Source organism: Castor canadensis, chromosome 16 (assembly GCF_047511655.1).
Source record: "Castor canadensis chromosome 16, mCasCan1.hap1v2, whole genome shotgun sequence".
NCBI classification, from domain to species: domain Eukaryota; kingdom Metazoa; phylum Chordata; class Mammalia; order Rodentia; family Castoridae; genus Castor; species Castor canadensis.
In genome coordinates this window covers 26,958,138-26,970,497 of record NC_133401.1, presented here as the reverse complement: position 1 = coordinate 26,970,497, position 12,360 = coordinate 26,958,138, and the positions used below count along the sequence as shown (strand labels likewise).

The 12,360-nt window shown below is 44.7% G+C and overlaps 1 pseudogene; it reads right to left on the bottom strand.

The window, feature by feature from the left end:
• Positions 1 to 281: 281 nt before the first annotated feature.
• Positions 282 to 11,000, bottom strand: LOC109674494 (leukocyte immunoglobulin-like receptor subfamily A member 5; annotated as a pseudogene).
• Positions 11,001 to 12,360: the final 1,360 nt, after the last annotated feature.

The following is a 12,360-nucleotide window of genomic DNA, read 5'->3' as shown; positions in this document are numbered from 1 at the left end:
AAGTGAAGGAAACCAGTAGGTGCACAAGGATGAGGACGCACACCTGGCTTGTGGTATTCACCCTCACATCATGGAGGTGAGAGAAGAGAGGCAGTCAGCAAAAGTCCACAGCAATGTGGAGGAAATCACAATTTAGCAGAGAAAGAGCCACCCAACCCCAGAGATTCCATCCCCCCAACCACATTTGCTCCCTGGACGTTCTCAGAACAGTCCCCCAACTCATGCCCCAGATTTTCTTCCAGACCCTCCTGGGATTGTCATATTCATTTTGAGGTTCCACTGCTCTGCATGGTGTCCTGTTTCTTATTCATCTTCAGAGTGCATCTCACGTCCTTCTCTGCTGTGTTGAGCCTCAAATAACAGAATACCAAGGACCACAAGGACCAGGCCTGCCATGCCTAGGCAAATGAGATTCTCCATGGTGTAATCCTGAGACTGTGAGCCTGGGGATGTGGAAGAGGACATAGAGGTCAGAGCAGGACAAAACTACCTAGAATCACTGCAGGTCCACCCAGGGCACTTGATTCCATGGACAGCACTTTACCTTTGTGCCCAGCCCTATATCTGAGAATTTTCATTACTCACCCATCTTGGGGTCTGACATGTTCTGTGATTGGTGAGGTTCTCAGCTGCTCCTTAGAATGAAGAAGAGGAGTAGGATGTGTGAACGTTGAAAAGACCTGAGACTTTCTCCTGAGGTCCATATTCCTGTGTCTTATTCTCATGACATAACACCATGCAGATCCTGAATAAACCCTAGTACTTCTGCAGCAGCGTTCCCTCTAAACATGTCATTGCATTCTTCTACCCCACAGTGCTATGTGAGTTCAGTAATTGAGATCTGAGTATTTTTGGACAGATTTTATCTGATCACCAAGAGTTTAAGATGAGTGGGAGAAAGGGTCTCCCTGTTCAGAAATAATGGACTCCCTAGTCTCTTTCTTGATGCTAGGACACAGGACCATGTAAGCTAATTACCCTGGAGATGAGTATCCACTGACTCACCACTGAAGATCCAGGATCCCGGGGTGAGTGGTTGAAGTTCAGAGATCCTGAGCATCAGGAGTGCAATGGGGTTACAGTCTGGGGCTGCGTCCACTGCACCCCACCCCGCCAGTTCCTAAACCTCATCATGCACTTAACCTCTTCTTAACAAATGTCCCTTATCAAGAAACACCTGAAATGTTACACATACAAACCTCCCCCAAGAAAGCTTATACACACATATTCTGAAGTGTGGTGATGTCAGTGGTTCATGGAAACCATATTGTTTATTGAATTCCCTGAACAAAATAAAGATAGAACTACTATAGGATCTGGCGCTATCACTGTTAGTTGTGTATCCAAGGAGTGAGCTCCAGGATATGACAGAGTGAGTTGCACACCCATGTTTACTGCAGCACTATTTACAATAGCCAGGCTTTGGAAACAGTCCACATGCCTCACAAGTAATGAATGGATTAAGAAAACATGATACATATACACGATGGCATTTCATTCAGTCATAAAGAATAATGAAATCATGTTTGCAGGTAAATGGATGGAACATTTTGTTAAGTGAAGTAAGACAGGCTGAAAAAGTCAAAGGTTGCGTTTTTGCACATATGTGAAAGCTCAAACTGTAAATTAAATGTATTTGTACTTATGTATATGATCATGTATCTATGTATACATACATGTACATAATGAGGGAGAACAAAATTGTATTAATAAGTCCGTCTAAGAGGACTACAGGAGGTAGGAAAGGAAAAGAAAATGTTATAGAGTGAAATTATACTGAAGAAACCCATCTCCATGTGAATATATTATACTTACTCTAAGGCGTTGAATATTAGGGGAGCATGGTGACAAAGAAAGAGTAAGTAGCATGGTGGTTAAATTGATTAAAGCATGACATATACCGGCCTGAAGTACAAAAGTGAAACTCCCTTAGCCTGTCAATACACACTTAAAAAATAAGTGAAGGTCACAAATGTAAAATAGACCTTTTCTATGTTTAGGTAACAGTGGGAAGGGGTGAGCATAAGCAAAGGGTTAATAAGGGTGAATATGGTGGATGTATTTTGTATCCATAGATGAAAATAGAAGAAGGAAACCTGTTGAAATTGTTCTAAGCGGCAGGGAGGAAGGAAGAGGGAGAATGATGGAGAGGATAAATCTAAGATGCATTGTGAACATATACATAAATACACAATGTTTCTCCCTGTGCAACTATTATAAGGTAATCAAAAATTTTTTAAAAAGTAAAAATACATATTGCTAATTTTCAAGATTAAATCTACATAAAACATGTAAAAGCATATCAGTTGAACATTATTAACATGGGTGAATATTTGAGAACATTGAACAAATATAAACTAGATATACAATGTGTATAATGTAAATATGCCTATACACATATAAGCACATGTGTATATACACACTTTTTATAGGATATATATGTGTATTTATAAATACATTACAAGGCAAGAATAATAAGTGTGTAATTTAGAAAGAACTGAAATTCCACCTCACTGTGCTTGATATAAATTTTATCCAAAAATCAAAAAGCATTAATTGAAATTAGAAGGGAGAGAACCTTAACTTCATATGAAATAAAATTCATAGTCACAAACCCTTACTTTTATCCTGTATACTCAATCATTATTTACAAAGCATAAAGCAATAAAAATGACTTTCAAATGATTAAAGTAACCTTACAATTCAGAAAAATTTCCTCTGAACATGCATAATTTTTATGAATAAAGAAGTGTAAATTTTTTTTATTTTGTTGAGACTGAGGTTTGAACTCAGGTCTTCACACTTACAAAGCAGGTAGGTATTCTACTGCTTGGACCACACCCATTTTTCTCTGTTTATGTTTTGGAGATTGGAGTCTCCTGAAATATTTCCTTGGGCTGGGCTCAAACTGTGATACTCCCAATCTCAGCATCCGATGTAGCTAGGATTACAGGTGTGAGTCACAGGTGCCTGTGGTAAAATACTTTTAAAGTCTAAAATAATCCTGAGTTTAAACATAAAAATAAGAAGACTTGATATTAAAGGGAAGATATTCTGCATAACTAATGTACAGTGTGATCCAAACCTGTGTAAACAGAATCACTTCCTTTTAAAGTATACATCCATATATCTTGGTGTAAATTTCCACGTGAAAAAATTATTTTGAAAGTTTCAGAAAAATGAAACAATTATAAGCAGAATATGCACAGTAGGAACAAATTGAATTGCACACAGACAACCTGGGTAGGGATCCTGAGACACTCCAGTGAGCAGGTGCATGGCCCCTTCTTAGTCTCAGGTGAACACTGAGTATGGAGGCCATAAGGTGAACTACAGAGCAGCCAAACCAGTCGTAGCCACAATTGGGATGAGTCTAACAGAGTGAATCTGGTGGGGGCTCTAGCCTTACCCACAATCAGACCAACCATGGCCTGAGCAGACTCTTGAATTTTTAAAAAAAATTTTATTGTTTTATTATTCATATGTGCAAACAATGCTTGGGTCATTTCTCCCCTCTGCCCCCACCCCCTCCTTTACTACCCACTCCTCCCCATCCCTCTGCCGCCAACCCCTTCTATACCTGGCAGAAACTATTTTGCCCTTATCTTTAATTTTGTTGAAGAGAGAGTATAAGCAATAATAGAAAGGAACCAGGGTTTTTGCTAGTTGAGATAAGGATACCTATACAGGGAGTTGACTCACATTAATTTCTTGTGCATGTGTGTTACCTTCTAGGTTAATTCTTTTTGATCTAACCTTTTCTCTAGTTTCTAGTACCCTTCTCCTATTGGCCTCAGTTGCTTTTAAGGTATCTGCTTTAGTTTCTCTGTGTTGAGGGCAACAAATGCTAGCTAATTTTTAGGTGTCTTAACTATCCTCACACCTCCCTTGTCTGAGCAGCCTCTTGAACTGCTCTGCTAGGAATCAGAGACCCGGCAGGTGTGGATGAGAGGCTGTGTCCTCTGAAATGAGAAATAAGAGCTCCCAAGGAAGTGTCCTTGTGTCCTGTCCTCAACTGATCCTCCTATCCCATCAGCTGCAGCATCTTCCCTGTTTCCAAGTAAAATCTGGAAACCACATCCTGCTGGCCCATCCAATTCTCCCTCCTCTTCCACATACAACAAGGACAGGTGCTGGGTGCTCAACAAGGAACTGCATGCCACAGTGGCTCTCATGAGAAAATATGAATGATTTCATTTTAGAACAAGACAGGGATGTCACTCTCACATCCATTTTTTTCTATTTTTTTGGTGAAGTACTGGGCTTGGTCTCAGGGCCTACCACTTGAACCACTCCACCAGCCCATTTTGTGAAGGTGTTTTTCAAGGTAAGTTCTCACAAAGTATTTGCCCAGGCTGGCTTCCAACGGCTGTCCCCCTGATCTCTGCCTCCTATGTACCTTGGATTATAGGGGTGAGCCTGTAATCACACCACTTTTCATCAAGATTGTAACAGAAGCTAGACATTGTGGCACACAGCTATAATCCCAGCACTGATCTGCCAAAGCCAGAGGCTAGGGCATTGCAAGCTCAAGGTCAGTCAGGGAATATAGTGAGACTGTCTCAAAAATCCAAGGGCTGGGAGTTTAACTCAGAGGGATAGCACATGCATAGAATGCACAAGAATCTGGGATCAATCCTTAGCAGCAAAAAGTGAAAGAATTAAAAGACAATAATGGAAGCCCTATCCAGAGTAGGAATAAAGGAATCAAAACTGGAAAGGAAGAATCCAAATTGTCCTGGGTGCAGGGTCATCTTTGTGCCCCTCTCTTGCACAATGTCACTGTCACTGTGGCAGAGGGGACAGGTCCACGGCATAATCATATCCTGCAGGCTGTCTTGGGAAGCCTCCTCTCCCAGGAGGTCACAGCCAAGATCACAGCTCCTGTAAGGGGTTTAAAGGTCTGGGTCAGGCCTCTCTTTACACTAGGAGAAACTGAGGTTCAGATAGAGGAGGGGCTTGTCCAAGTTAGTGTTTCCAGAGAAGGCTGCACTAATCCCATTGCCCAGCCTCTGAACCCCCATGCCCCTGAACAAGAGGGAAAGAATCTGACTGTCCCAGTCACTGCCCTGTGCCCATTCCTGCACAATGTCACCATCACTGTGTCAGAGGGGACAGGTCCACTGCACAAATGGGTCTTGGAGTCTCCCCTGGGAGGTCTCCTCTCCCATGAGGTCATAGCCAATGTTGGCACTGAAAGGAATTTTAAGTTCTAGTCCAAACCTCTCCTTTATACTTGGAGAAACTGAGGCCCAGATGGCAGAGGGGCTTGTCCAAGTCAACATCTCCATAGGAGTCTGCAACAACCCTTTGTTTCAGCCCCTGCCTACCTGGACTCCACCTCCTAACATGCTCCTTGCTTACTTCTCTAGGGATCTGCTGATTTTCAGGGCCCATGGGGATGCAAGGGAGATTAGGCACGGGGCTACCTGATCTCTACCTCAGTCCAGTTACTTTTCCAAATATCTGCCTCTGTCTAGACCCACCCTCATGCAGCCCAGCCACTGAGACCCTATAGTTTATGGGCTCCCACCCACTATTCTATGTGACCCCAAACCACCAACCTGGACATAAGTAGAGCTGGCACAGGAACAAGGACTTTGATAGTCTGAGATGTCTCAAGGCAGCCTGGAGACCCAAGAAACTCCCTGGACAGAGGCCCCTGATACTCATTATTGGTTGAGATGGGCCCTGAATATGGGGGTGTTGGTACCCCAGAAGGTCCTATGAATAAGTACAAGAATAGAGTGAGGGATTGTGGATGCCCCCGAAGACCCCATCTCTGTTCACTCCCATACATCTACCCTGTGGCCTCCTCAAGGAATTCTCAATGTCCATATAGTATGTTCTGGATTCCAATGAAAGGGAGGGGCGCACATACCTGGGAGGACCCCTGCATTCCTACCCCTATCTGAGGAGTCACCCTCCCGCTGGCTGAGACTACCTCCAGTTGCCTCACTCCCAACCAACTTAAGAACTATCCTGGGGGCAGGGATAGGGCCCTGAGTGATCCTTTGAGCTTAGAGTGGATAGGCTCAGGGGTTCATCACCTGAGACCAGGAGTTAGGAGGGTCACTGGTGTAGTGACAAGGAGTAGGGGAATGACCTCTGAAACCCAGAGCACCTGTAGTGCCCTGAGTGCTGAGATCACTGCAGTCATGGAGGATTATGCCTGATGCTGCTGAGCACTCAGCACTTTGGTCTGAGACAAGGGTGGGGTGAGGTAAAGTGGGAAATCAGCTACCATACTTGCACTCAGAGGGAGGGTCTCTCAGGGAGCTGGCCTAGAGTGAAGATGGAGGGTGAGGGGCTGCCCCACCTTGGTCTCAGCTGAGACCTCAAAAGGCCTGTCTCTGAGGATTGACATCTTCCTGTTTCTCTTTTCTCTCTTCCCCTCCCCACCTCTACACAGTTTCAATGTCCACTTTCTGAGGCACACAGACCTCATCCTGGCCATCACCTCTGGGAATCCACCAGCATGGGCTGTGCAGTCTGGTCTCTGACTGACCCTGCTGGGATCTTTACCTATGATTAGGATGTCCAGAGGTTCATTGGTGTCTGAACACTGATTGGACTGGCTGTGTGAATCATACACCTTTACCAGCCCCCATGGGAGCTGCTCACAGGTCCCAGTGGGAATTTGTCCTGAGAGAGCCCAGCCTGGGGCTGCTGGAAATGCTGCAGAGTGAGGGCATGCCTCCTCCTCTTTCCACAGAAAATCTGTCATAGCCACATGCAGAGTGACATTGGAGGTTCAAGGTCCCTCCAGGGCAAAGATAGGGCCGTATTTGTTCATGAGGGATGGCTTGCTTCATATCCCTGGAAAGAAGACAGGTCAGGGGCTAAACAGTACATTCCTGCCACATTGTCTCTCAAGCGTGGGTCTTTGACTCAGGGTGACACAGCTTCCCTCCCACTGGGAACAGGGCTTATGACAAAGTGTTAGAGATTCAAAAATAATTGGGTCATAATTAAGCAACCTCACCTGATACCAGGACCTCCAGGGGATCGCTGGGGGATGACCACACCTGAGGTTGGGTCTTGTAATGGCTAAAGCATCTGAATATTAACCTGTGACTGGGAGTCACAGGGCCCACAAAGAACAGGGCCTGAAATTGCCTACTAGCATATCTCTGAGAGTCCAGGGCCCAGTAGACCTTGTGTTCTCCTTCTTTAGTCAGAATGAACCTGTCATATTCTAGCCATAAGCCACACTGAAGTTTACATTCCCTCCTGAGGTCACCACAGGTCTGGACAGAAGTGAGAGGCTGGGTTTGCTGTAGGCTTCTTGGAGAGAAGGGGTCACTGTGTCAAATTGGCTCACATCTCTCATGTAGTTCAAGGGTTGGGCTGTGAGATGGGCCACCCCTGACAGTAGACCCCATTCCTGGGGGCAGAGCCAGATGTTGGGACCCCTGATTGTCCTCTCACCTGTCACCACAAGCTCCAGGGGGTCACTGTCCTCTGACCAGCCTGCAGGGCTGTGATAGTTACAGTGATATCTCCCTGCATTTTGGTCTATCATGTACGTGATGGAGAACTTGGCCTTGTTTGTGGACTGCAGAGGCTTCTGTGTGTCCCAAGGTGCTGAGCTTTTCTCTTTAATAGATTGTACTCCTGGGCCTCCAGGTTGGTTCACACCATATGGTCACCAGCATACCTCAGGGCTTCATAGAGCCTGGCTCAGCCCAGAGTGTAGGTTTGGGGAGGATCACTGCAAGGAAATCAAAGGCTTGGTCTCAGAAAATCCCCTGCTCCATTCCATCTCTCAAGGAAAGACCGTTCAGGCACACCCAACATCATTCAAACATGAGGTTTTTCCATCCTCAATGCCCAGGGTGTCATCTTTTCACCAGTGAAGTGGAGGAATGTGGGACATTTGAGGACAAACTCACCTTCCAACCCTTGCATCTTGGAGTCCAGACCCAGCCTTGGAAGAGAGTTCCTTTTGAAAAGTTTGTACCTGACGACTGAGCAGGACCTCTCCTCTCCAGATTCTCCTGAGCTTCTGGGTTCTCTTGATGTCCAATACCTGGCTTTGGGGTGGCAACCCTCCCAAACTAGGGAATCCCCTTCCCCTCTTCACATCTCACCCAGGAAGAGCAGAATCATGAGTTTGGGGTTCATGGCATCTTCTCATATTGAAAAGGGATGGACAAATGAATAAGGGTAAGGTGCCCAATTGGAAAGATGGAGAGATAAGCGAAGTGTGACCACTGAGAACGCAGGTCCTGCCTCGCACATGGTTGTGATATCACGAGCCCAACAGGAAATGGAAATGCACTGTATAGGAACCTGGTTCTCATTTCTGAAGCACTGGGGTGTGGCGAACACGTCTCTTGGCAGAAACATGAGACAGAAATGGTGATGTCTGTGACCTCTGGCTACTTCCATCTGGATTTATCTTCTTCTTTGACACAAAATCATCTAAACGTTTTTTGAGTATTTTCCTGTACATCAAGGAATGACATGCAACAAAATCACTAACTTCCAGCACTTATGGTCATAAAAAAATGCACATACACACACAACCACGAACACACAGAACACACAAAGAATATATTACCTTCCTATTTCTGCTGTAACAAACAGTGTCTGAAAAAAACTCAGATCACTATGTTGCACTTCTCTAGGTCTGAAGGGAAGGTGACATCTGGGACCCAGTCCAGATCCCCTCAGTGCTGTGTCCTCTGCAGGCCCAGGGCAGATTCTGCTCACTCACCTCTTCAAACTCCTGCAGGCTGTGCATACTGTGCCTCCTCATCCCTCCCATCTCACAGATGAGCATGTTGTTCCCAACTCTGCTCCACCTTCTCAACTCCATCTTTGATAATGAGTCCCTGCCTCCCTCTTGCACTTACTAGGACTTTGTTATTATGTTGTGATCTTGTGGCTAATCTTCCTTCCTAGATCCTTAAGTTAGTTGGCAAAGCCCCTTTCTTTCAGTTAAGGTAATACTATCACAGGTTCTGGGGATGAGCATGTGAATTTGTGTGTGAAGTTAATGATGTCTGTTTGTCTATGGTGGTCAGCATACCTCTTTATGCAGACAGTATTCTGGACATCCAGGTTTCCGTGACACCATGTGGTCACAGGTTTTCCCCAGGTTGTCACAGAGCCTGGCTCAGTCCAGAGGTTCAGTTTGCTATTTTGTACATCATATGCCTTTGGGAACTTCTTCAGCTAATTCTCTTATGAGCTACTTCTCTGACAATGGACCATGGATGAGTTCAATTTAGGGTTGGATGGGTCATGATGATCACGACTGGTTCCATGATGACTTGGCTACACGTGTCCAGGCATTCACACTCAGGCATTCACAGAATTCACTTCCTCAAAGAAGAATGTTTTTCTGAAGACATGTCACAGTGTGACTCTAAAATCTTTAGGTCTATGCTGGGACTCATCACAGCCTCCTGCCACAGATGCTCCATACATGGATTCTGCTCTGCTGGATCCTGCGGCTCGGGTTTTTTACAGCATGTATCTGTTGCAAAGTTTTCTCTTGTTTGTGGCCTCATCTGAGCCAGCTGCCTTTCAAGGTTCTTAATGAAGAACCTTGAGATTACACACCTCTAGAGGCACACACTGTACTTAAATTCCATGTAGAAGCCCAATAGATTTGGAGATCTTTTACTTATTATACACGTGTCCAGTGGAACATGTCTTCACTTTGTTTGGATCATCTCAGCACATTCAAGAATCTGGACTTGGAGGGCTTTTATCAAGGTGCCAAGAACATGAGTTCTCAGATTTATATTCAACACTCAGAAACTCCTTGTTTACCCCAACACCCTCGAATAGCACAGCAGCTATTAGAGTTCCACCTCATGCACCATCATGTAATGTGCCAAGGCATCCTGCTCAATGGAGTAGCTGCTCACCTGCAGACCACATGGCAGATGCTGCATTGACACAAACCTGCACAGGATAGTGGAGAAGCACATGTGATCCTCAACCCTAAAATCCTTGGAAAATAGATTTCTGAAAGACCCATAGCTGCACTCAGGGCCAGGGATGTGTGTATTTTCCTTAGTAATGCTACCTTGTTAGGAGCATAAGCTGGAGTTGGAATCAGGACTTGATTCCCACACCCACTGCAGGCTGCATGGTCCTGTGTCCTCTGCCACCCAGGGGAGTTGAATGTGGGGTACTTGATGGGACGCTGACTCTCACATCCATCTAGGAATGTGGAGTGACATTTGTCTCATTGTTCTGTAGGAAGAAGCATCTCCAGTGTTGCCCCTTGGCTTTTCTTTCCATGGTTAAGTCAACAATATACATTTTTCTACAAAAACCTCACAGAGGACATATTTTATTGACCAATAAAGAAGCTCCTTGTCCTTCCCCATGGTGTGGGCACAGCTGGAAGGTGAGTTTCAGAACCACTATGATTTTCCATTCTGCCCCACTATGTGGAGGGAATGAGAGTGGAGAGCTCAAGGTTTCACTGAATGAGAGGATGCCATGGGTGTGCATGTACCACCTAGTCTCTGTTTCAACACTGAAATTTTGTAGGAAGCAAAACCACTATTTCCCAACATATTGGCCTTTTTAGAGTCCCAAATAAAATGCACAACTTCTCCTTTTTCAGAAATTGATTTTTATCTGTAATGAACCCTGAGTTCCATACTTGGGCATTTTCCAATTATGCCACAGATTGACAAGAGCCCAACGTGGGAAGTTTAGAAGCAGCCTCATTCTGTCCCAGGTCCCATTTTTCCTCTCATAAATGGTTGTGTTAATCTCTAAGTCTTTCCAGGTTAGGCAATCCTGGGTGGATTTTTCATGTCACAACAACAGCATGGATGGGATGTTGAAGGACCTTTTCACATGGCATTGTTACTTGCCTAGATACAAACCAAGCTCCAAGGTGCAAGGCAAGGGACCCACACCTGAAATGCACCAGGACTAAATTAAGAGAAACACCTCTTCTGACTTTTGAGGATGCAAGGAGAGGATAGTGCTGATGATGTCCACTCACCCTCCATGAGAACCATGCTGAGCCTGGGTCTCATATATTGGAGTTCCATGATGGCTCAAGGGTGAGGAGTTGGAACTTGAGTGAGTTGTCTCTGTTCCACCCATCCAAACTTTATGTCTTGGTTCAGCTTTAGAGTCCACCTCTCTCCATTATGGCTTCAAGTATCTGTGTCTGAGACCTTGGGAAGGGTGACAGTGATGGATGTAGATAGTATGATCCATGTGTTCCATCTTTGGGACAGGAATGATGAGTCTGTTTACACATCCCTTGTCATCTGTCCTGCATCCCAGTATCTGGAGTTCACCTGGGGCTATGTGCTGAGTACATAGTGAGAAGGACTTATGAACTTATGGTGTGGGTGGGTCCCATGTAGAATCCAGGGTCAGGGAAATGCCTGTGTGTTGACATCTCATGGTGGTGACTGTCATGCACAATCTTTGGGTCCTGCTGAGACCAAAAGGCTGTGACCTCTTCCTCCATGGGGTCAGAAAATAAACCTCACAGACACTGATGAGCTGTGACAGGAACAGTGTACACATGTGCATGGGGTCAGGAAGGGGGAGGACAGGGACGTTCAGCCAGGGCTCTCCTCATCCTGCAAGGTTCACGTCAAATGCTAGATGGTGAAGGTGAGGTGGAAACCCACTGAGACAGCTGCACACAGGACCAGTAAGTGAGGCCACGGAACCTGAACCTAACTCATTCTAGGTGGCATTATCCTAACATGAAAATCAGACAAAATCTTAGAGACAAAGAAGTACAGACCAACTTTTCTCATAAACATAAACCCCCTCAAAAATGCATTCACACTACACAAATGACTTGTGAGTCAATGACAGATCTCACATGTGATGGCAGTTCCACAAATTAGAGAACTTTATGACATCAGATCCATGTGACATTGTGAATGTATGCTCAATGAACCCACAGTGACAACACTTGTGGATGCATTTCTCAGAACATATTCTTTCATAAAGCCATGAATATAAACACTGTAAATTAAATTCAATGATGTGTAAAAGAATTATATTCCATGAGTAAGTGGGATTGACTCAAAGGAAGTAAAGTCAGTTTAACATTCAAAAATGAAGTACTGTAATTAGTCACAGCTACAGAGGTAAAAAGAAAAATACACGACAACAGAATTTCTATGTAGATGCAGGAAAAGCATTTGTCTGATCCCAAACCCATTTCTCATAAAAAGTGTCAGCAAATTAGGAATGGAGAAATTCCTCAATCTGATTTAACTCATATACAAAGAAGCCTGGTGTTTACTTCATATTTAATCATGATAAAACTAAAATTTCCTAGTAAATAAGGAAGAAGATGAGGGCGTCCTCCTGTCCACTCCTTTTCAGCATTGCACTGCACGTTCC